Source organism: Malaya genurostris, chromosome 3 (assembly GCF_030247185.1).
Source record: "Malaya genurostris strain Urasoe2022 chromosome 3, Malgen_1.1, whole genome shotgun sequence".
Classification (NCBI taxonomy): Eukaryota; Metazoa; Arthropoda; class Insecta; order Diptera; family Culicidae; genus Malaya; species Malaya genurostris.
This window is the reverse complement of record NC_080572.1, coordinates 114176423-114199696: the sequence shown is the minus strand read 5'-3', so window position 1 is coordinate 114199696 and position 23274 is coordinate 114176423. Positions and strand designations below refer to the sequence as shown.

The 23274-nt window shown below is 37.0% G+C and overlaps 1 protein-coding gene across 1 annotated transcript in view; it reads left to right on the top strand.

The window, feature by feature from the left end:
• Positions 1-242: 242 nt before the first annotated feature.
• LOC131436640 (SPRY domain-containing SOCS box protein 3) overlaps positions 243-23274 on the top strand; it is a 28857-nt gene continuing 5825 nt past the window's right edge. The window contains exon 1 of the mRNA XM_058605473.1: positions 243-414. The gene's annotated coding sequence lies outside the window, so the exon portion shown is untranslated. The remainder of the gene's footprint in view (positions 415-23274) is intronic.

The following is a 23274-nucleotide window of genomic DNA, read 5'->3' as shown; positions in this document are numbered from 1 at the left end:
GTTTCCAAGGACCGATATGTTTGACAGGTGTTATTATCAATTGCTGCATTCACCCTCAATCACTCGTCTCTGCTCAAAAACCTAGGTGAGTCAAATCAGTCTCTTTTATGATGACCCACGAGATATTTACTCAACCTTAGATAATCGGCACGGATTATTTCAATAACGATCCATGTGCTCACTTTCTTCGCTAACAACAGCTGTTCGTCAGTCATTTATAGTCTTCCAGTTGATAAGCATCAAATGCAGTGTAATTTTAGAATCAATCGTCGAAACGCGTAGAACTTAACAATTTCAAACAGGTTCAGGTTCAAATGCTGTCAAATTAAGTGGTGATTCAGGTTTTATTCAAATTTTAGTTTTGTTGCACTCGCAAAGGTTCATTGGAAACGATTTGTTATTCGTTGCACGAGAGTGAGTAGTGATACTAAGTAATATTGTAAACAAAATAATCGCTAGGCGATCTCAAGTCAACAGGCAACCTCGTGCGTCGTTTGTTTACTATTTCGTTATAAAAGACTTGAGAGTTATTGTTACTATAGAAGAAAAGCAGAGCAAAACTCGACATACTACATTATTTTTGCCTTTCTCATATAGAAAGGTTGTGCAATCACTGTTAAAACCGACTTTTGAACCAAGGCCCGGAGGGCCGAGTGTCATATACCATTCGACTCAGTTCGTCGAGTACGCAAAATGTCTGTGTGTGTGTGTGGATGTGTGTGTGTATGTGCGTATGTGTGTATGTAACGTTTTTTTGCACTAACTTTTCTCGGAGATGGCTGAACCGATTTTCACAAACTTAGATTCAAATGAAAGGTCTTGTGGTCCCATACAAAATTCCTGAATATTATTTGGATCCGACTTCCGGTTCCGGAATTATGGGGTAAAATGTGCAAAAAATTGTGAAAATAAGTGCACTAACTTTTCTCATAGATGGCTGAACCGATTTTCACAAACTTAGATTCAAATGAAAGGTCTTGAGATCCCATAACAAATTCCTGAATATTATTTGGATCCGACTTCCGGTTCGGGAGTTATAGGGTAAAATGTGCAAAAAAAAGAAAATATGTTTTCTAACTTTTCTCATAGATGGCGCGACTGATTTTCACAAACTTAGGTTCAAATGAAAGGTCCTGTGGTCCCAAGCTTAATTCCTGAATTTCATGCTGATCCGACTTCCGGATCCGGAAATATAGGGTAAAGTGTGTTAAAAATTGTATACCATCATTAAAAATGGGGAAAAACCTTAGAAAAATGTCTAAATCGACCTCAAATCTTTTCCAATTGATAGTTTTTATCAGTAAATGGTCAAAGAAACTGATTTCGGTTATTCTTTTAAGAAGCAAAGAAAATTATTTTGAAGAATACAACAGTATTATATATGATAGTAAGATTGATATGAGAAAGGCATCATTACACCACTAGGTGGATTAAAACAGGTTTTTCTAAACTTCAATCACGTACCCATAGGAAACAGAATGTAGGATATGTGGATTTTGATCGTAATTTTCTAAAATGATAACATCAGAGTGCAGTCACAGTCAGTGCAGAATGCGGAGCTATTCTATTGGTTCATTAATCACGTTCGGAAATCAAATGGTATAAGTGACGACAAACGAACGTTGCATTGCACATTTAATTTAAGGTTATGCAATCATTGTGAAACCCGATTTTCGAAACAAGGCCCAGAGGGGCGTGTGTCATATACCATTCGATTCAGTTCGTCGAGTACGCAAAATTTCTGTATGTGTCTAGGTGTGTATGTATATATGCATGTATGTATGTATGTAACATTTTTTGTACTCACTTTTCTAGGAGATGGTTTAACCGATTTTCATGAACTTAGATTCAAATCAAAGGTCTTGTAGCCCCATACAAAGTTCCTGAATTTTATTTGAATCCGACTCCCGGTTCCGGAATTACAGGGTGATAAATGCAAAAAAAAGCAATGAAAATAAGTTCAATAACCTATTTTAACAAACTTAGTCACAAATGAAAGGTAAATGGGGCTTACGAAGTTCCTGAATTCAATTTCGATCCGACTTCTGGTTCCGGAAGTACAGAGTGATTAGAGTAAAAGTTCTTATTTCAAATTACTTCCTCACTTTTCTCAGATATGGCGTGAACGATTTTAATAAACGAAGGTTAAATTAAAAATCAAGGTCCTGTACAAAATTTCCAGTTTTATCCGGAATTATGGGATAAAGTGTGTTAAAGATTTGGTACTGTCACTTAAAGTGGCGAAACAAAAAACGTAAAACAATTTCTAAACTGGCCCCGAAACTACTACAAACGGTAGCCATTATTCCGGCTATCCTAGCTCCCGGTTTCCAATTCCGGAAATAGTGGTTATATGCTCTAAAATGGATCTCACTCATTTTTCTCAGTGATGGCCAGTTTCACAAACCTAGGTTCAAGTGAAAGGTCCCATATTGAATTCCTGACGCATATCGTACGATTAGTTTTTGTTTGGCGTCTATACAAAGAAGTTGACAAATTTTCGTGTGGCGATTTTTATAATGGATGAAAATTTAGAACAACGTGCGTGCATCAAATTTTGTGTTGCAAATGTATTTAAGTGTTCCGAAACGTTGAAAATGTTAGAAAAGGCCTTTGGTGAATCGTGTCTAGGAAAAACACAGGCATACGAGTGGTATAAACGCTTCAAAGGTGGTCGTACAAGCTTGGATCATGATGAGATCCCTGGCCGTCCAACATCTGTTACTGAAGAAAACATTGAATCGGCGAAGCAAATCGTGATGCATAATCGTTCTGTACCGATTAGAGAGATTGCTGTGTTGGGCATCTTTTATGGATCAGCCGAACACATTTTAACTGATGTTTTGGGTTTGAAACGCGCCGCCAAAAAAGCTGAATTTCATTCAAAAACAGCGTCGTGTTGATGTGACCAAAGAGATGATTTCCAACGCAGATAGTGACCCCACATTCATCGAATGCATCATAACTGGTGATGAGGTGACGTTGAAACCGCACAAAAATTGACCGAATAGCGCTTCGAAGGCGAGCCGTTGTTCTAAATTTTCATCCATTATAAAAATCTCCACACGAAAATTTGTCAACTTCTTTGTATAGACGCCAAACAAAAACTAATCGTACGATATGCGTCAAAATTTGACAGAATGTGTATAAAAGTGTTGCCAACGTTGAGGAAATAAAAGTTTACCGATTGGACAAGCGCGGGAATTTTAAAATTAAAATTCCGGTTCTTTTTTTATCATAAGGTATACCGTCCCGGTTTTCGACTAACGACCGGAGATTGTAGCCATAGACTTGATAATGGATCCCAGTCACTTTTATCAAACCGACTTCGATTATACAGGTTGTCGGATTCCGGTTTCGGAAGTACCTGCAATAGTTTTACTCACTTCGTTTTCTCAGATATGGCCTAACCGACCTGTTTCACTCTGAAGGTTATAATAGTTGATTGATAAACATTTTTGTTTTCCAAGAATCAGAGAAAATTAATTTAAAGGCATCATTACACCACTAGGTGGATTGAAACAGATTTTTTCTCTCCGCTCGGCTTTTTCAGAGATGTCTAATTTGTTTTCAACAAATTCAAGCTCGTCGCATAGGCTACTACATGGTTATGGTTCAAGTACGCAGATCAAAGGATCACCGTCACTCCAGTTTACGGAGATGTAATGGCATAGGCGAAGTAGGTGGTCGCTTAGGACGAAAACGGAACTGGCAAAACGCATTTTTGATGTGGAACACATGTTTGTTTTCTTTTAGTATCCAAATTAGAAAATGAAAGAATTACTTATATAAAAGCGGTTTTGAGCACTTACTGTCCAGTTAGTTATGGATCGCGTAGAAATATTATCATACCTACTGGTAGAGAATGTTTCTACGCATCGATTTGACAGAACCATATATTTTCAATTCTATGGAATGAATTTCTAATTAAAAGAGAGCATAACTCTATCTTATTTCGCTGGCTATAAATCTATGGCGCTATGCTGGTTTACGGGCTTTCCCTAACTGAGACGATGGTTTTGAAGGAGTAAATGACATATCAGTTGGAAACCCAAGTAACAATTTTTGTTACGCTAACTTGTTTATGACTAGTTTGCAACCAGATATTTGAGTGATTGTTACTAACATCTAACCACTTGCATGACTCAAAAAGCGCAGTTTCTACTAGTTGTTAAGTCAGCTAAAAATAAGTTGTCGTTACGTTGTAATGCCATACTTAAATAACTTATCTTTTCATAACGTGAAAATAACTTGTTTCCAAGTAAACTAGTTGAAACTTAGTCACCATCGACATTATAAACATTGAATGAATCGAGAATACTTTTCTATCAACAATAAAAAAGCAAAACAGTACTTTAAATCACAAACTTAATACAAGGTACAAATTTCACAACGATTTTAAAACTGTCGAGCGGAATTCAATTGTACTTAACTGTTTTTTATGCGCCTTCAATCGAAATCTGTTTGTAATGATATAAAAAATAAACAACAAAATAACCCTATGTTCAGAATGCTCAAAATTATTCCAAGTAGAGTGATTTCTCATCATTTTAAATTCATATATCATGAGAACTATAATATTATCACAATCGATGTTCAATCCCTATATTATTTTCTTCGTGTTTATGACAGTGCATAGAACAAAAATGACTTTTCTGCCTTTTACTATTTTTGGCAAAAAGTAGTTTTGAAAAAAGTAATATCCTGGTTTTATTTATGTTTCATACACTTCTTGAGACTCCATATTGTGTTCGCCATATTCAAGCCAACAAAGGTTGTTTTGTTTGCATTTTCGTTATCATAACGTTGGGAAAACCTACCGATAACTATCTGAATCAATGAAGAAATTATATGTTTTAATCTCGTAATATCTAAGTTATTACTACATCAATTCACATAGTAACGATTTACATATACGCTTACGTATTTATAATGGTTTCGCAACCTTTTTTCAACTAGTAGCTAAAACCAAAACTGTGATTAAAGATATGTTAGAATCAAGTAACGATAACTTACAAATGATAGCTAGTTCAATGTTTATGTTATAAAGAAACACTGCCGTCACCTTGTTTTAACCAGCATAACATAAAAAACATGTTCGTGTTCTTGTTGCAACATAGTTGGGCTAAGTGGTATCAGAACTAGTTACGGGTTGCCAATATTGGAGTCAAATAAACTTATTTTCAACTAGTAGCTAGAAATAAAGTTGTGATTAAAGATATGTTTGGATTAAGTTACGATAGCTTATAATTTATAATTTATTCAATATGACAAAAAGATGTGGTGATTTGAAACCTAAATAACTATTTCGTAACTGGTTATGTTATGAAGAAACATTGCTGTCACCTTGTTTTAACCAGTATAACATAAAAAACATATTCGTGCTCTTGTTGCAACATAGTTTGGACTTAGTCGCATCAGAACTAGTTGCGGATTGCTACTTGGGAAGCATCGCTCTGGTTGTAATTATGAACGAAATCCTTACCTATGCTTTAATCTCACATGAGATGCTTTGCATCATTTTGCATTATGTTTTTAGCCACAAGGAATCGGTAAGCTTTTCATTGATTTGCCTTATGAATTTATCCGAATTAAGTTTTAAGAGTTTTCTATCTTTTCCATAAGATATCGTTATGAAATTTAATGATCAAACCAATGATTTCCAATCTATAATATTCATCCAAATCATTATTTTATCATACAAACATTATCATTTCTCATATATTGTTTATGAATTGTCAAATAGTTTTTCTCAGAATTTCATTTCAATAATGTTGTATTATGGTCATAAGGGGCTGGAGATTGATAGTAGCTAATCTCCAGACAGTACCAGCCGGCGGAAAAAATGAACCAAGAATAGATCCACTGGGTTCTTGCTTCCATGTCGTAAAAGGCGACAATTGCAGGAGTTTCTTTTTCCTTTCAATTATCAGATATTTTCAATGTTTCACTTCTGGTTACTTTATTTTACTAAATTGTCTCTTCATTCAACCTATCAATTTCCGTCTAGCTTCGGAGAAAATTTTTATTTGGAATGTTTTCTTCTTCCATGTTATTGATTGGCTTTAACGGTTATAGATTGAATGATAAAAATCAACTATTGCGCAAATCCGTTGATATTACAAAGTTAATAACAGAGATAACATATATCGGTATATTGAATACATAGTAAACACTTAATATTATTATTTCAAACAAATAATTATTATTTTTCTCGGTAGCCGGCTGCCCAGATCAACCAATATAATCAATTAATAATTTTAATAAATAATTAAAATAATAAAGCGGAAATAATACAGAATCAAGACGCGCGTGAAATCTGTTGATCTTTATTTGGTGATTTAAAATGATTTTATAACAACTGTTTAGAATATGTCAATGCAATGAATCAACCAAAGCCCTGCTATTACATTCCTGTAGTGGAATTTGACCTTCTATTTCAACAGACTTCGCAGCCCATTCAAAGTGTACAGAACCAGTGCATGGCTGGTGCTACAATTCTACTGACACTACGAATCCTTCCAGGTCGGGGCTCGAACATACGACAACTGGTTTGTAAGACCAGCGCCCTACGAATTGAACCGTCAACCCGGGATAAATCAACTATTTTGTCTAAATCCTATTCACTCGTTTATTTTGTATCACGTAATTTCATTTTAGAAAAACAGGGAAGTTTTTATTCTTTACGCGATAGTAATGCAAATTTTTCTTTAGTTTCCTCGAATAAGATCTGTGAATCAAGACTTCACGGGACTTCAATATAGGATATTGTTGAAACGTTAACTCGGGAAGTTAGTGAGTTTAGTGGTGCATTCGAGTATCTTGAAATCGGAACATACTGAGTCGCGCGCGAATAATACCAATACTGAAACTTTTACTAACAAATATCGTTCTCCCGTGACACTTGTGGAGTTCGCAGTAGTATATACGGCCTCTAGTAACAACAAGTGTTGGACTAACATCCCTTCCCATTCCTTAGACGATCTACGTTCGGGCCTGGCCGGCGCCGGTACTGATCAATGAAATCTGGAATTATTAGAAGACGTATATTGAAGGATGATTTACCAGTCTCAGGTTGGATCATCTAGAAACTCCCTGTACAATTTCAGCTAATCCCGATCAGTAACGGAGTAGCAACCATGGGGTGGTTGCTCAAGCTCAAGTTCAATATTGTTGTATTATGGTCATATACATAAAAATTAAATGGGTTATGAATTATCTGTATTCTCCTATTTTATTGCAATACATTGAAATGTTTATAAGAATATTTATATTTCTAATGCACTGATGAATGATGTAAATAGCATTCAAAAATACGTATCTGTATTGTAACGGTTAATATACACATCTTTGACTTCCACCATGGGGGAAATGAAATTTGAAAAAATATATATTAAATTTGTTTTTCTTAGGAAGATGTTACTTACAAGTTGATAGCCATATTCCTCTCTGAAATGCGAATATGTTTTGATTGCTTCCTAATTTAAAAATTGACTTCCCATTGTGATAACACCGTAGTCCAGGGAAATTTATTCAACTCCAACCATGCTAGAGCCGCTGTAACTTCTGGGGCTTCGATAGCCTCAAGAGAAATGGTGTTCGATTGAATGTTTTCAAGCTCTTATTGGTCCCTTTTTCGTTCAGACTGCTTAATATAATTTATTCTGCTGAACAATTTTCCTCTTGGGTTTGCTCGTCCAGTCTGAGGTATATAATAAGTTCGCTATGAAGGAATGAAAAATACTTAGCTCTGATGTGGTATTTTCATATGAGAATATTCACCTTGCTTTCCTTGGGATACACCTCTACTATGTCACTATGATCGTTCACAATCTCACAGGAAGTTTTGCGATTTTGAGCCAGATGATACCGTGTTGACACTGTAACTACTAGTTTTCTCCCAGAGTCCGATAACTGATGCGTTCATTCCGTTTCTGCAGTATTTTTTTACCGTAAATGGACTGCTCAAGAAGTTGTCGTAGTCTGCTTGGCGTCAACAATGGGTTTAAATTGACACTGCACTTTGGTTGTTCCAGGTCGCTTTTGTCTACAGGGTCTGTAACATTTTCTTTTTCCTGATCCTTGAAACTTGAGTTATTGAATCTAAATTGGTTTTCAGTCTCTGAGCAACTGTTGTTGCAAGCTTCGAATGATTAAAAAAAGGTTAGGGTACAGTTATTTATTCTTATTTTACTCTATTTACATACCTTATTGAAGTCCACCTCCTCTTCATTATTCGAATGAATTTCATCTAAATCTTCAACCGGTTCGGAAACTGTTGATCTATTTACAGGCTTGACGTCAACAATCGTCGCATTGACTAAACCTTGCGAAGTAAGAAAAATAACAGCAATAATGTACAAAACCCTTTTTAATCCACCAAGTGGTATAATGATGCCTTTCTCATGTATAATATTGTGGTATTCTATTCAAAAATTCTCTCTTCGATTTTTGAAAGAAACCAAGAGATTGTTTGGGCATAACATACAGAATGAAACAGTGCTTTGCTCGCGTAGGTCATCCTTAAGAAAACGCACTTCTGGCACCGGAGCCCGAGAACCGGTATAATCAAAGTCGGTTCGTACGGCCACCAACTAACATGACGTACAAACTCTACTAGTTTTTACTCAAATTTGAAGATTTTATACAATTTTGCCATCGCATTCTAAATGACGATTTAAATGTTGGTTGTATCCGAAAACTGTCACTGAGAAAGATAGCAAAAATGGAAGGAGTAAGTGAAAAAGCCGTGCGAAATGCAATCAGGAAGTTCGGTGAGGGTTCCTTTGAGGATAAACCGAAAACGGGTCGTAAAAAAGGTCCTGCTAACTCTCAGTTGGATAAAAGTATACTGAAGGCGTTCGAGCAAAAGAAGGAGGTTTCAGTTCGGGATATGACAAAAAAGTGGGCACTTCGAAGTCAAATGTTATTCGTGCTGAACAACGTTTGAATCTTCGAACCTATAAGAAGCAGAAACAACCAAAACGTAGTACGAAACAAGAAGCATCGATCAGGCCGAGGGTTCGAAAGCTGTACAATACGATTCTTGTTTGTTTTAGCCTCTTGTCCAGTAACTCCTATCCCTACCTCCCCGCGGTGCCGGCTGGGGTACGAGCAACCATAGGAAAGATCGGGTAACCAACCCCGGTGGGACCTTGGTCGTATGCTGCCAAGGAAGAGGGTCCTCTTTAGAGGATGTCGGAGCGTCTGTACTCCATGTTAGGAGCGGCGTCTGTTCTGGTATCCAGCGGCTGAGTATGAAATGCTGCATCCCGTCCAGCTAAATCCAAGGTGGCAACCCCACCAACGGGATCGTCCTAGTGCTAGTTGGGACGTTAAACAGAGCAAGCACGATGATCCTCCGGCGAGACAGGGGGTTGGCGTAGGCCTAATAGGCCGCCCGTAAAACATATATTACGAATAATACAGGAGAGAATACGACCCGGAACAATCGGCATAGACCCACGCGACGAAATAAGGACTACGATTGGAAACTTGGAACATGGAGTTGCAAGTCGCTAGGTTTCGCAGGCTGCGACAGGATAATATACGACGAACTAAATCCTCGCAGCTTCGACGTCGTAGCGCTGCAGGAGTTTTGTTGGATGGGACAGAACGTGTGAAAAAGCGGTCATCGAGCGGCTACCTTCTACCAAAGCTGTGGCACAACGAACGAGCTGGGAACTGGCTTTATAGTGCTGGGCAAGATGCGTCAGCGAGTGATTGGGTGGCAGCCGATCAATGCTAGGATGTGTAAGTTGAGAATTAAAGGCCGTTTTTTCAATTACAGCATCATCAACGTGCACTGCCCACATGAAGGGAGACCCGATGACGAGAAAGAAGCGTTCTACGTGCAGCTGGAACAAGCCTATGACGGCTGCCACCCAGAGATGTAAAACTTGTCATCGGTGACATGAATGCCCAGGTAGGAAGGGAGGCAATGTACCGACCGGTAATCGGGCCGAACAGCCTGCATGCCGCATCGAATAACAACGGCCACCGGTGTGTAAACTTTGCGGCCTCCCGAGGAATGGTAGTCAGAAGCACCTTCTTTCCCCGCAAGGATATCCACAAAGCTACCTGGAGATCACCTGACCAACAGACTGAAAATCAAATCGACCACGTTTTGATCGACGAAAAATTTTTCTCGGACATCAACAATGTTCGCACCTACTGCAGTGCGAATATAGATTCGGACCACAACTTGGTTGTTGTATGCATGCGCTCAAAACAATCGACGGTGGCTACCCAACGTCGAAACCGAACGTCGCGGTTTAACATCGCGCGGCTCCGAGATGCTGGAGTAGCGCAAGATTACGCGCAGCAGTTGGCTGTGGCACTACCAACGGAAGAGCAGCTTGGTGCAGCTACTCTTGAAGATGGCTGGAGAGACATCCGTTCTGCCATAGGTAGCACTGCATCAGCAACACTAGGTACGGCGGCTCCGAACGTAAGGAATGACTGGTTCGACGACGAATGTGAACAGTTAGTGGCCGAGAAGAATGCAGTTTGGGCGAGCAAGCTGCAACACCGAACGAGAGCAAACGAGGAGCGATACAGACAAGCGCGGAACAGACTAAACTCGGTATCCCGTAGAAAAAAGCGCCAACGGGAAGACCGAGATCGAGAAACGATGGAACAGCTGTTCCGTTCTAATGACACAAGGAAGTTCTACGAGAAGGTGAACCGTTCGCGCAGAGGCCGATATGTGCAAGGACACCAACGGGGATCTTCTCACGAACGACTGTGAGGTGATCGAGAGGTGGCGGCAGTATTTCGACGAGCACCTCAATGGCGATGTGGCGGAATACGAAAGTTGCGGCGCGGGAACGAACTTGGGAACGCGTGCGGAGGACGATACACTGCCGGTGCAAACGAATTCGTGGGACAATATCAGGCAGGATTTATGGGCGAACGCGCTACCACGGACCAAGTGTTCGCCATCCGCCAGGCGTTGCAAAAGTGCCGCGAATACAATGTGCCCACACATCACTTATTCATCGATTTCGAATCAGCCTACGACACAATAGATCGAGAACAGCTATGGAAAATCATACACGACTACGGATTCCCGGACAAACTGCGAAACGCGTAGAAATCGAAACTAAATATGTACTTTAAGTACAAACCAAAAACCTCTAAATGTTCAAATTCTGCCTCGGCCAGTAATCGGTCGTCACTCGTCTTCGTCCGAGACGTCAGATAGGATATGGCACCTAGTGTCATATCCTTAAAGGGTCACATAAATAGTGTGGACTTTGCGTCTGCTTAGCGGTTCAAATTGAACTGTTAGGCGGAGATAGCGGTTCAATTTGAAATGCTTTAAGCACTGATGAGCCGAAGGCGAAACGCGAAGAAAACAAATAGACTGTTTTTGAAATTTTGTTGTTGTTTTTAATTAAAATGAATGAACGTTTTTGCATATAATATAAGAGATTCATGCACAACATAAAACAAAAGATTCGTGTCGTTTGTTCAGAAGTTTTTGTTTTATCATGGCTTCAAAAACATGCTTCAAATGAGTGGCTAAGCGCGAGTAAATTTAAAAATAATAAAGTGTTCTACTAACATACTCAACCAAATGACTGTTTAAACTGTCTGTTTCTTAATTTGTCAGTTATTTTGATCGGGTATTGAGCTAAAAGTAACAGGAACGGCAAATAACATGTGAACAGTGAGTGACAATATCATTCAACGAAGGTTTGCAGTTAGATGTTTACATTGCACAGCGAGGTGTTTAGTGATTATACTATCAATACAGCACCAACCGCATCAAGCGGACAGGAATGTGTGACTGTATAATTTGTTAATCTGTGAAATAGGCCCACGTGTGTGCGTTTCCCGTGTGAATTGAATACTAAATAAATTTCAAAGTTAACTTTCAATCGAATCGCTTATGAGCGTATGAGCTCACGATCACGTATAATTGAATAGTGACTGGTAACACTTGATATTCGATTATTTATTTTGTAATGAAAATTATTTGTTTTATAACCAAAGGCCAAAGGTGTTTGGTAGGGTGAATATCTAAACAATTTTCAAGATCAAATTTTATGTTCTCAAGTAATAAGAAATATAATAAGTCATCGTATAAGGCATTTAGCTTTAAATTTATTTTAGTCCAACTAAGGAAGTAATTATGCTTTTATAATAACAATATGTATACCAAGTTGTTGTGATTTCTATTTCGCAGTTTTTTGACTACTATTTCAGCTGCATACAAAAACGAAAAGGAAGAACTGATTTAAACGAAGTCATAAACAAGAAAGAACTTGCAATTTCTGGGCTGGCATCACATATTAATATTGATAAACCATGTTTCGTATTACGATTCTTTATTCGAGTACTCAACATTAAACCATCATCAGTGTCAGATTGTTTTCTTTATTTTCATGCATTATTTTGTAGGTCTATTTCACAAAGTGTCATCTCATCTGCAGAGTCGCCATATTATTTAGCCGATTTCAATCAACGAAATGTGATAAGGTCGGATACAATATCTTTCCTTCGGCTCTAAGAAGAAATACCACAGAAAAAAAATAGTTCGACGATTGTACAATACGGAAGTCGCTACTCAAACAAATTGTAGGATAATTTGAAGGAATGTGAGATATTTCAAAAGAGATTTACTAGAGCGATAATTTCAAAATAGTGAAAAAGAAATTGCGAGCAGTTAAAAAGTGTAATTTAGCCTGATAATAACCGAAGTAGAATGCCATTTCGCCGAAAGTCGTTTGGCCGAATGCCATTTCGCCGAAAGTCGTTTCGCCGAATAGATAATTTCGCCGAAAGTCGTTTCGCCGAAAATGCCATTTCGCCGAAAGGGACATTTCGCCGAAAAGGTAATTTCGAATACATCATGTTATTATTTTTTGTGTTATTATGCCTCCTGTATAACTGATGTGACACAACCACATAACGGAAGCCAAGATGGCTCGGCGGCATAAAACCGCCGAGGTGACGCCGGCTGAGGTGGCCGAACGAGTGATAGTTAGTCGATGTGGCGAAGCCGCATTAGATATTTGTTCATTCAGTAATCGGAAAATACCACATATATTTGCTGGGTAGATACATCTATGCAATTGCGTTGCAGCTTAGTGGCTAATAGTCAACAAGTTTCCTTGGGAACTCTGATCTTAGGTTCATGAATCAATCTTTATTCAAGAACTACAATTCTAGGTCAACAAAACGGGCGTTAGCGTATTTTTATTCATTTGTGTTTATTTTAAATCAATTCCAATCATAATATTAGGACAATTGCAGAAATCGGCGAAATGACCCATTCGGCGAAATGACCCTGATCCGTAAACAACATCACATAACAGAGCTGTAGTGTACTTTCCACGAATGTACGATCAAACTAATATCCCTGATACCGTGATCGCCGTTTCACTGTAACAAAATAATAACAAGGTAGTAATTTAAGACCGTTGCTATTAAAAAACTCGCTTTTTAAACAAGTTTTTATTGACAATCAGTAGGAAGCATTCAAACAAAAAGGTTGTGTTTCTTTATTATTGGCTCGTGAGTAAACGGCTACTACCGAGACGAAAACAACTCTTTACAGGTAAAGGTTTATATTTTTTTCCATTCATACGCACAGAGGTGCAGAGACGCAGAGTTGCGGAGACACAGATGTGCAGAGCCACAGCGACATCCACCAGGTACCATATAGTGTACGGTGTACAGTACCTGTTACAGCGGATCAAAAGAGACAACACATATTGCGTGGTGCTACACAGCGAGCATCACACTTAATCGCACCAACACATACACACTGACATATACACACAAACACACAGACGTTTCTCGACGATCTCGACGAACTGAATCGAATGGTATATGTAATTTCGGCAATGGTATATAAATTTCGGCAAAGATAGCTTTTTCCAAAATAATCGGTTTATTATTTCCGATTTCTCGGCAATTCAAAATGTTACACTGATAGTCTATGTAAACTACCGTGTTTACCAGCAATTGATCGTTTTACCGAAAATCAGCAAATTATTGATATCAACTTACCGGAATCTAGACAATCGAAATTCGGAATTTAGACAACCGAAATTCGGTGATTCATCAAAGTAGTCATTTTTCTTCAGTGCAAAACTAAGCGATGTTACAAGTTCATTGGTTTATATAAGGGATCAGTTGCAACCAAAAATTGAATCTGAATAGAGCGATATGTTTCGTGATATTGAGAACAAATTTGTTCAATTTTCGACGATTATTCGTGACAAGAAATCCCCCAGAGCATTCTAACGCGATAAAGATCCTGCATGAAATTGATTGGATTTCGGTATGAATATGATTGTCTGTGGAAAATCAAATTGTGTAAATGATATGAGAATGCATTCATTCTGCTGTGTATATGTTTTATTGTATTTTCTTCAACTGACATATTGTTTCTGTTTATTCCATTTCCAAGCCTATCAGTTCTATCGCCAACATAATGTAGATTTTAATAAATCATTTTAATTAATTGCTTAAAATCCCGGCAATAATTCACATTCATGAACACCGATAACTTCGGTAATTTCTTTCCAAAAGCGACGAAGATCTTGGTAATGTATAGTCTTTCCCAAATCGAAAAATCTCGGTAAATGCAAATTACCTGTCAAATGGATAATACCGGGAATCTCAGTTGTTTTATTGTTTGCCGAGCACTCGGCTGTTCAAATCTCGATGAAATTTTGCCGAGATTCGGGAAAAAATCTAAATGTGCAAAAAAAACTATTATTCTTTGTTTTGTAATCACGAGTTTTTCTATTCATCTCAAATTTTGAGCAATGTATAGTAGTGGAAAGAGATACACTGGAACCTCAATTTCGCGTAAATTAAATAAAACATCGCGTTACTTCAAATTTTTCGCGAAAAAACTGGTTTTCAAATTTCATTTGATTTTAGTGTAAATATCATGAACAACCCTACTACGTCGGATACTTTAGCGCCTGAGGACCTTCTGAGTATGTTCTGAGACTATGGAAATGCTTAAGAGATGTTCCAAGATCCTACTACTTGGAGTATTGTCCGTAAGATATACACTGTATCACAGCAAGAACTACACTGTTTTTTTCGATATTCGTGGTGTGGTGCACTATGAATTTCTTCCGGACGGTCAAACGGTTAATAAGGAATATTATTCGGCCGTTAAGCGTCGTTTGCGTGAGGCCATTCGCAAAAAAGGCCAGACTTATGGAAGGAAAACTCATGGATTGTACACCACGATAATGCGCCGGCTCACACAGCGTTGGTTGTGTCGCAGTTTTTGGCCAACAACTTAACCAATATCATCAACCAAACACCGTACTCTCCAGATATGGCCCCGTGTGACTTTTTCCTCTTCCCCAGACTCAAATTGCCATTGCGGGGAACGCGTTTTGAGACCATAGAGACCATAAAAGAGAATTCGCTGCGTGAACTAAAGGCCATACCTTCGGCGGCCTATAAAACTTGTATGGAAAATTGGATCAAGCCGCAGAAGGAGAATACTTTGAAGGCGATAATAAAAAAATTTATTAAAAATTGAAATTTTGCGTTTTTTAATAAAATTCCGATTCTTTTTTTATCATAAGGTACTTTTAGAGCTACACATTGCTTACTTGTCTATTTATAGTTGTTCTATGTAGGTTCCCAGTCGTCCAAGAACTTCAGTGAAAACTTTAGATTTATACGAGCATTCAGCAGTCTATGTATAGTTGTCGAATGCTGCTCGTAGTCGTAGACCTACACACTGCTTACTTATGTATTTTGATCTTTTCTCGGAACATACACAGTCGTCCAAGGACTTCAGTGAAAACAGGTCTTAAGATCTATCAGGCCTTCCGAATGCTCATGCGTGCACAAATGCGACAGCGAGAGCGCACCGAAAATGTGTGTGTCGCATATTTATTCTGCGAGCGTGAGCGCCGACTCAAAGAGCAAACCAAAAGCGTGTACGAGACGCGTAGCGAGCACATAAAAAAGGGATGTGCTGCTTGAAATTTCAGAGCATCGCATTTTCTTCTACGCGCGACTCGACAGCGCACGAGATTTTTCATGAGCACAGCTTGTGTGCGATGTGAGCCACAGTAAGAGCTGCTGTTATATTTTTTTTGTGCCTAGCGCGGTTCGGGCGGCTTGTGTCGCACGGTGCAAGTTGTTAGTGAGAGTTGGCGATCGGTTTCAAAATAAAATAATCTTCATAATTTGATTATGATATGAATTTTGGAGATAACATTCCTAATGCATCCTTCCTAAGAACAATATTTTCCATCGCCGCTCAAGGCATTGACTCAAAATATGTTTGCAATGCATTTGCTGGAATGGTGCTATGCGTTTATATTAAATTGTATGGAATATCAAGTGATATGACACGTCATTTCATCGGATATCAAGTAAATCCACATATTATATGATATGGGCGGTTATGAGAAAATACTATAAAATACGAGGCCAAGATATTGGACATCATTGAATATTAATCTGTTGCTTGTAGATCGATGTTGTGGTGGCTAGAAAAGATTAATATTACTACAATTGTCCACTGTTGAATATTTCTTATTACTACGTTATGATGCAGTCTGTAGAAACTTTTGAGCATTTTTAATTCAATTGAATCAGAGTAGCAGATTTGAATTTACAAATAAATAACCATGAACGGCGTGTGCAACGATACCTCTTTATATCCAAGTCAACAAAAAATCTATTTTTATATGAAAAAACTTCGATGCACCCAAAAGTTTCTTTCTTATATTACTATTTTTGTAATAACATAACATTATATATATAATTATGTTCACGCAGACAGCCTCGGTCGGTTCCTAACTCCGCACATAGGGTCAGAATTTCTTTCTGGCTCAAAGGGGTGAATGACCTTAAGGTTAAAACCTCCATATTAAAAAAAAAGAATTATGTTTACTGCAAGCATTGTACGTTTTTAAATTTCTTTGGGGTGTTGAAAACTTATTTAACGCAACTCATAGAATAAAGCTTTGTCAGTAGACAAAATATTTTTTTCCTAATCCAAAAAATCTATTGTCTTCCAATTTTACCTTTTGTCGGTTTCTCAGGAATAGCGGAACAGATTTTTATGAATCCTGATTCTAGAAGAACCTTTCACGTAAAGTAAAGTAAAATACATTAGGTACATTTTAAAAACTTTGACATGTACATTTCAAAAAACATTTTGATGATTCGGTAATTATGTTCAAAAATGAAAAAAAGATCACGATATTTGTAACGATTACAAAGAAAACTTAATATATTATATTCCCTGTAATCGATTAATAGAAATACAGGTGACGAGAAATGATAATGTTATTGAGACCGTAGCATTTTTCCAAAGCTTTCATTTTCTCTCCCATTCAAATATGGTAACAAAACCGAATAGCAACGAAAGTTTAATTTTGGAAGTGTTTATTACAATTTGTAGGTATAACTACACTTAGGTCTCTTTTTACACGGTTTTTTTTCGCACGGTTTTTTATACACGCTTTTTTTACACGGATTCCGGAATTAACACGGTTTTCGCAATTTGTTTATTGAGAAAAATTTATAAAAAGGGAACAGGTTGTCTGTAAGAACATGATTATAAGAGTTAATTTGAAGTTTGAAAGTTAACTAAAATCATTCATTCAACAATTCACGGGAGTATTGACTGTCGTTCCATAAAATGATAAATCAGTCTTCAGATCTTGAATCCCTGTCGTGAATTACATGGCAACGTCTCTTCCGCTCAGTTGTGGTGTATGATGTCAGCATCGTCATTGATATCATCGAGAATTTCGTAGCGTTGAAGAACTAGTCGAATTTACTAATCTCTTCAACTCTTCATCATATCGAGCAGTACAGTATTTTATACCCATTTGAATGATATAGCTCTAACAGTATTATGATTTTGACACGTTGTAATACCTTTTCTAATTTGATCCATATTCATCTCTATAAATTCTGCCCCTTTGATTTTGTCGCTGCGTGCATAGATCTTCATCCAATACCCATGCCTTCCCACTCAGTTTAGTTGAGAATGACTGTTAAGATCGCACGGTTTTCTTTTACATGGATTTTTTTAACACGGTACGTAACCCCCGTGTAAAAAGAGACCTTAGTGTATTCGTAATTACAATTAATTTTCTTGTTCGACTGTTTAGGGTATTGGCTTTATTAAAACTCTTATAGCGATTGTGAGAATCAGTCTAAATATGCAACAGCAAATTAATGATCAATCTCAAAATTGAAAAATTGTTAGGAAGGCCGTTTTACTGATTGAAAGTTACATATCACGAGCGATTGATAATAAGAATACTCTTCAAGTTTCTGTTCAGGAAGTATGTGAATACTTTTTTGGAAGTATGTGAATATTAATGTGTCATTCTTGCAGAACCTCATTTATTATTCAGAAAGAAACTTTCAGTTCTTCGTCCTAACCGAAGTAGAGTTGATTCATAAGTTCATTACGAGACTTAGCTTTAGTTTAAATGAACAGCTTTCTAACCAAACAGTGTATATGTTTTAAAAGTATATAGCAGAACAAACCTCAGTGATTGCAACATCTACATTTCCAAAATTGAATTGAGCCTGGAAAAAGAAGGCATGATCAAGAGACTTTTCGAAGTTTGAATTAGTCCTTTTGGCAGCTGTTAAATAAATTTGAGTAACAGTTTCTACTATAGGGAAACGAAATATTTGTTGCAGACGACATTAAGTTAAGGATTTTTCCCATACCAGTACAACTTTCTAGTTCATTGAAAAAACAGAAAGAAAATGATTCCCAGATTATCTGCTCAGATTATGTCGACAAAGTAACTTTAAATACAGAAACAATATAAAATCACTTATTTCGACTGACTGAGTTTTCATTCAATTTTTGCAGAAAGTTTTTTACGGTCCTTGCAAAAAAGATGTTTTTAAATGATGTTTGCATTGCGAAACTTGTGTCCGGCTTTTGCACTAGATATTTTTATTCGATTTGCGGCTTAGAGTCGCTGGTCTAACACGGCAGGCATAATATGTTTGAGTCCTGACATGGAAAGATTATTTGTTTCAAGAATACTTAATCGGGGTTCTCAAACTAAGTGAATACATAGATATACTGAAATTTGTAATCATCTAATGTTCATAATTTACTATACAGTCGCATAAAAAGTACGACATGTGGCTCTTCTCATTGGAAAATTGATTGATTCATTGTTTAGCATTTCAAAATCACACTAACGAATACCGAAAACAGTATCTTTGATTTGAATATATCTCTCGCTATGAACTGCCCCAAATATGCAGGGCTTTCTTCGCTAGCATTTATTTATTTGCAACTAAGTGTAAGGAAGAAAGGAAGAGGAGAGCGCATGAAACGAGCGCGCCGCGCTATCTCATGCGACAAGAGCGCTTGAGTCTCGTTCTTGGCAGAATGCGATGAGATTATACAACGAAGCGTGCATCAGTTTCTGGTGCGGTACGTAAATGTGCCAAAGAGTTCTCTTGAGAGCGACATAAGCACGTCGCATACGCGTGGTTATCTTATGAGAATGAGAATAAATTTGTCTCAGCGCAAAATAAAGAGCGCGCGTGCATAAGGCCTGAGATCTATACGAGCATTCAGCAGCCCGAGAACGATGCGCTTTGTTACATTGGTAGATTTAGGGCCTGAACTACAGGTAGTTTTTTGATGGCCTAGAGCAATCATAACGGTCCTGTTGATCGCAAGTAGCATCACGAATATGGACCGAGGACGATGAGTTCGTTAATGCACTTTGTTACACTGGTAGATCTTAAGGCCTGAACTCCAGGTAGTTTTTGGATGGTTTAGAGCAATCACAATTGTTCTATTGATCGCATGTTGCATCACGAATATAGACCGCGAACGATAAGTTCGTTAATGCGCTTTGTTGCACTGGTAGATCTGAAGGCCTGAACTCCAGGAAATTGTAGGATAGATCATCGGTTACGTTGGTAGACCTTACGGCCTTTTCCGAGGAGGTTTTGGATGAGCAAGTTCTTCTACAAATCTTATCACAGTATGTCAATTTTCTGTAAACAGTACTACGAGTACATACCGCACTCAACAGTTTTTTAACCCCTTTACGCTCATGGGGAAATCTTTTTCCCTTCTATAAAAATCGTTATCGATTTTTCAATTATTAATAAATCGATGTGCTAAACAAGTACACGAAATCGTTTCGTAGAATACCATATCTAACTACACAGAAACCTCAATTCACGCTGCTTATATATGTATATATGTATACATATGTGCAAGTATATGTACATAGACATGTATATGTTTATACATATACATAAGCACATTCACTTCACCAATCTATATATGAATATAGATATACACATATATTTACGTATATGTGCCTATATGAATACATATATTCATATATTAGGCGCGATATTTGAGGTTTTGGTGTATTTGTTACTATTCTAATAAATAAAGCAATTAAAGTGATAAATCTAATTACGATATAATAAACCCAACTCTTCGTTTATTTATTTCCGAGGATCATAGGGAAAATTATTTGGATTATTTGATACTAAACAATTCATTAATGTATATTTCACAATCTTCAATTCCCTGAAGCATATTAGATTGTTTTGTATATGTATATAAATTGAAATGTCCATCATTATGCAAAAACCTTTCACGTTAATTAAGTTCGCGTAAATTGAGGTTTTAGTGTACATATATTGGGCTATTACAAAATGTCGATATCATGGCGATAATTGAAACCGATTTTTGAAAAAATCTGATGTGTCGCAACAATTACCACCTGAATTGTAATTATCAAAAACGTTTACAGGTGATTTTACGTTTACGTTTATGTGATAAAATATATGAATATATTTATATTGTTCACAAAAAATGTAATTCTACATATAAATAAATGAATGTCTGTAAAAGATGTTCCATTGTGGATTGCATTTTGCGTTTTCAATACCAGCTGCCTAATGTATGTCAAACAACACCCTCAACATATTATAACAACTTCCTATTTATTTAGCACATTGTTTTTTTTTATATATTCTAATAACAAATTTACTTTATCAAGCGCATTGGTATAATTTTGGCGTTTAATTAAAAGAACAATACTGTACCACCCTAAAACACAACCCCTAACCATAGCTAACCAGTCGGTGTTGAACAGTCGTTCGCACCGCACGCGTATAGCTCTTGGCTCCTGGAATTTTTTTTTCTGGCTACCTAGAGTTTCATTGATTCAAGGCTTCAGTCTTTTTCAAGGCTACCTGAATCACTAACTAAGTGACTAAGTGATACAAAGAGTGATATTAGAGTGACTAAGTGATACAAAGAGTGATATTAGAGTGACTAAGAAATTAATCAGCCTTTTTTAAGGCTAGCTAGGAGTCTAATCGAAGACTAATTTAGCCTAGTTAATTTAATTTAAAATTTCATTAATTTCAAAAATGCCTGCGTCCAACCGGAAAGGCAACAAGCCTAAGGCTAAAAATAATTCAATACGGAATAAATCACAATCCGTTATTCAACATTTTTCTAATAACATTCACGATCTTATAGAATCTGAATGTAAAAATAAAAGACAACGGACGGATTTCCCTACCGTTGATCCTATGCCGTCTAACAATATTTACGAGATTCTTCCTGAATCCGATTGTAGCGACATAGAAGAAAATTCTTCAAAAATTCCCAAAATGGACGCTTGTCGTTCTGGGAAGAAACATCAATCTATGCCACCAGTGACGGTGATGATTTCCGACTTCAAAGCATTCCGTACTGAGCTTTCTACTTTTCTCCCGGAAGTAAAAGTCTCATTTCAAATCGGACGAAGAGGAGAATGTCGAGTCTTGGTGGATGGATTGGAAGATTACGAACGTCTTATTCGATATTTGTCCGAAAAACTTCATAAATTTTATTCATATGATATAAAATCAGACAGACCCTTCAAGGCTGTCTTGAAAGGATTATCAAATGATCAAAGTATTGATGAAATTAAAAATGAACTAAAAGAATTGCTTGGTTTTGCCCCTTCCCAAGTAATACTTATGAAAAAAAGAGCGAATGGTACTTCTAAACCACGCTCTGGAATTTCCCATGAACTTTACCTAATACACTTCAATCGAAGTGATGTAAACAATTTGAAAACTTTAGAAAAAGTACGTTTCATTTCCCACATTAAAATTCATTGGGAACATTATAAACGGCATAATCGTATTGCAAACTTAACGCAATGTCGTCGTTGCCAAGGCTTCGGTCATGGAACCAAAAATTGTCATATGGATATACGGTGTTTGAATTGTGGTAAATCGCATTCGAAAGACGCTTGTCCAATGAATGAAACCACTGATAAATTTTCATGTTCAAATTGCAATGGAAATCATAAATCCAATTATTTGAAATGTCCTGTCAGGGAAAAAATTTTAAACGCTCGTTCGCTTAGACAACAAGTCAAATCAACGACCTTAAATTTACAGAACATACCTGAAAATTCTTCTAAGGCACCTGCCAATTCGTCTTCTAACGAAAACAATTTATTGACAGGTAGATCGACCTCGTCATCATCTTCTTCTAATTTCACTTATGCTGGTATATTAGGTAGAAATCTATCTCCTATTTCTTCTAATGTAAATAATCAAAACACAGGACCGCCTTGCAGTTCTTCTTCTAACGAAAACAATTTATTAATAGGTAGACCGGCCAAATCATCTTCTTCTAATGGCAGTCTACCTACAAATATTCCTTCAATGCCATTCGCTTCTTTAAATGAAGTCGATTTAGGCGATATAACTGAAAATAAAATGATCTACCTACAAGATCAACTTTTTCAAATGATCATCCAAATGAATTCGACTTCATCACTTTTTGAAGCATTTCAAATCGGATGGAAATTTGCAAATAATATTATAATGAATTTAAAATTTAACAGTGATGTTAAATAATTATTTGAATATTTTAAATTGGAATGCTCGATCTTTGAAATCGAGTGAAGATGAATTTTATAATTTTCTCAAAGTTCACAAAATTCATATTGCCATTGTGACAGAAACTTTTCTTAAACCAAATGTAAAATTGAAAAGTAATCCACATTATGTGGTTCATCGATTTGACAGGTTTACTGGAATTGGTGGTGGAGTTGCCATTTTTGTCCAACGGCAAATTAAACATCGAATTTTACCTTCTTTCAATACTAAAGTTATTGAAAGCTTGGGAATCGAAGTTGAAACCATTCATGGAATTTATTTCATCGCTGGAGCATATTTGCCATTCCAATGCACCGGCGAACAATTAAATTTCTTTAAAGGCGATTTGCAAAAACT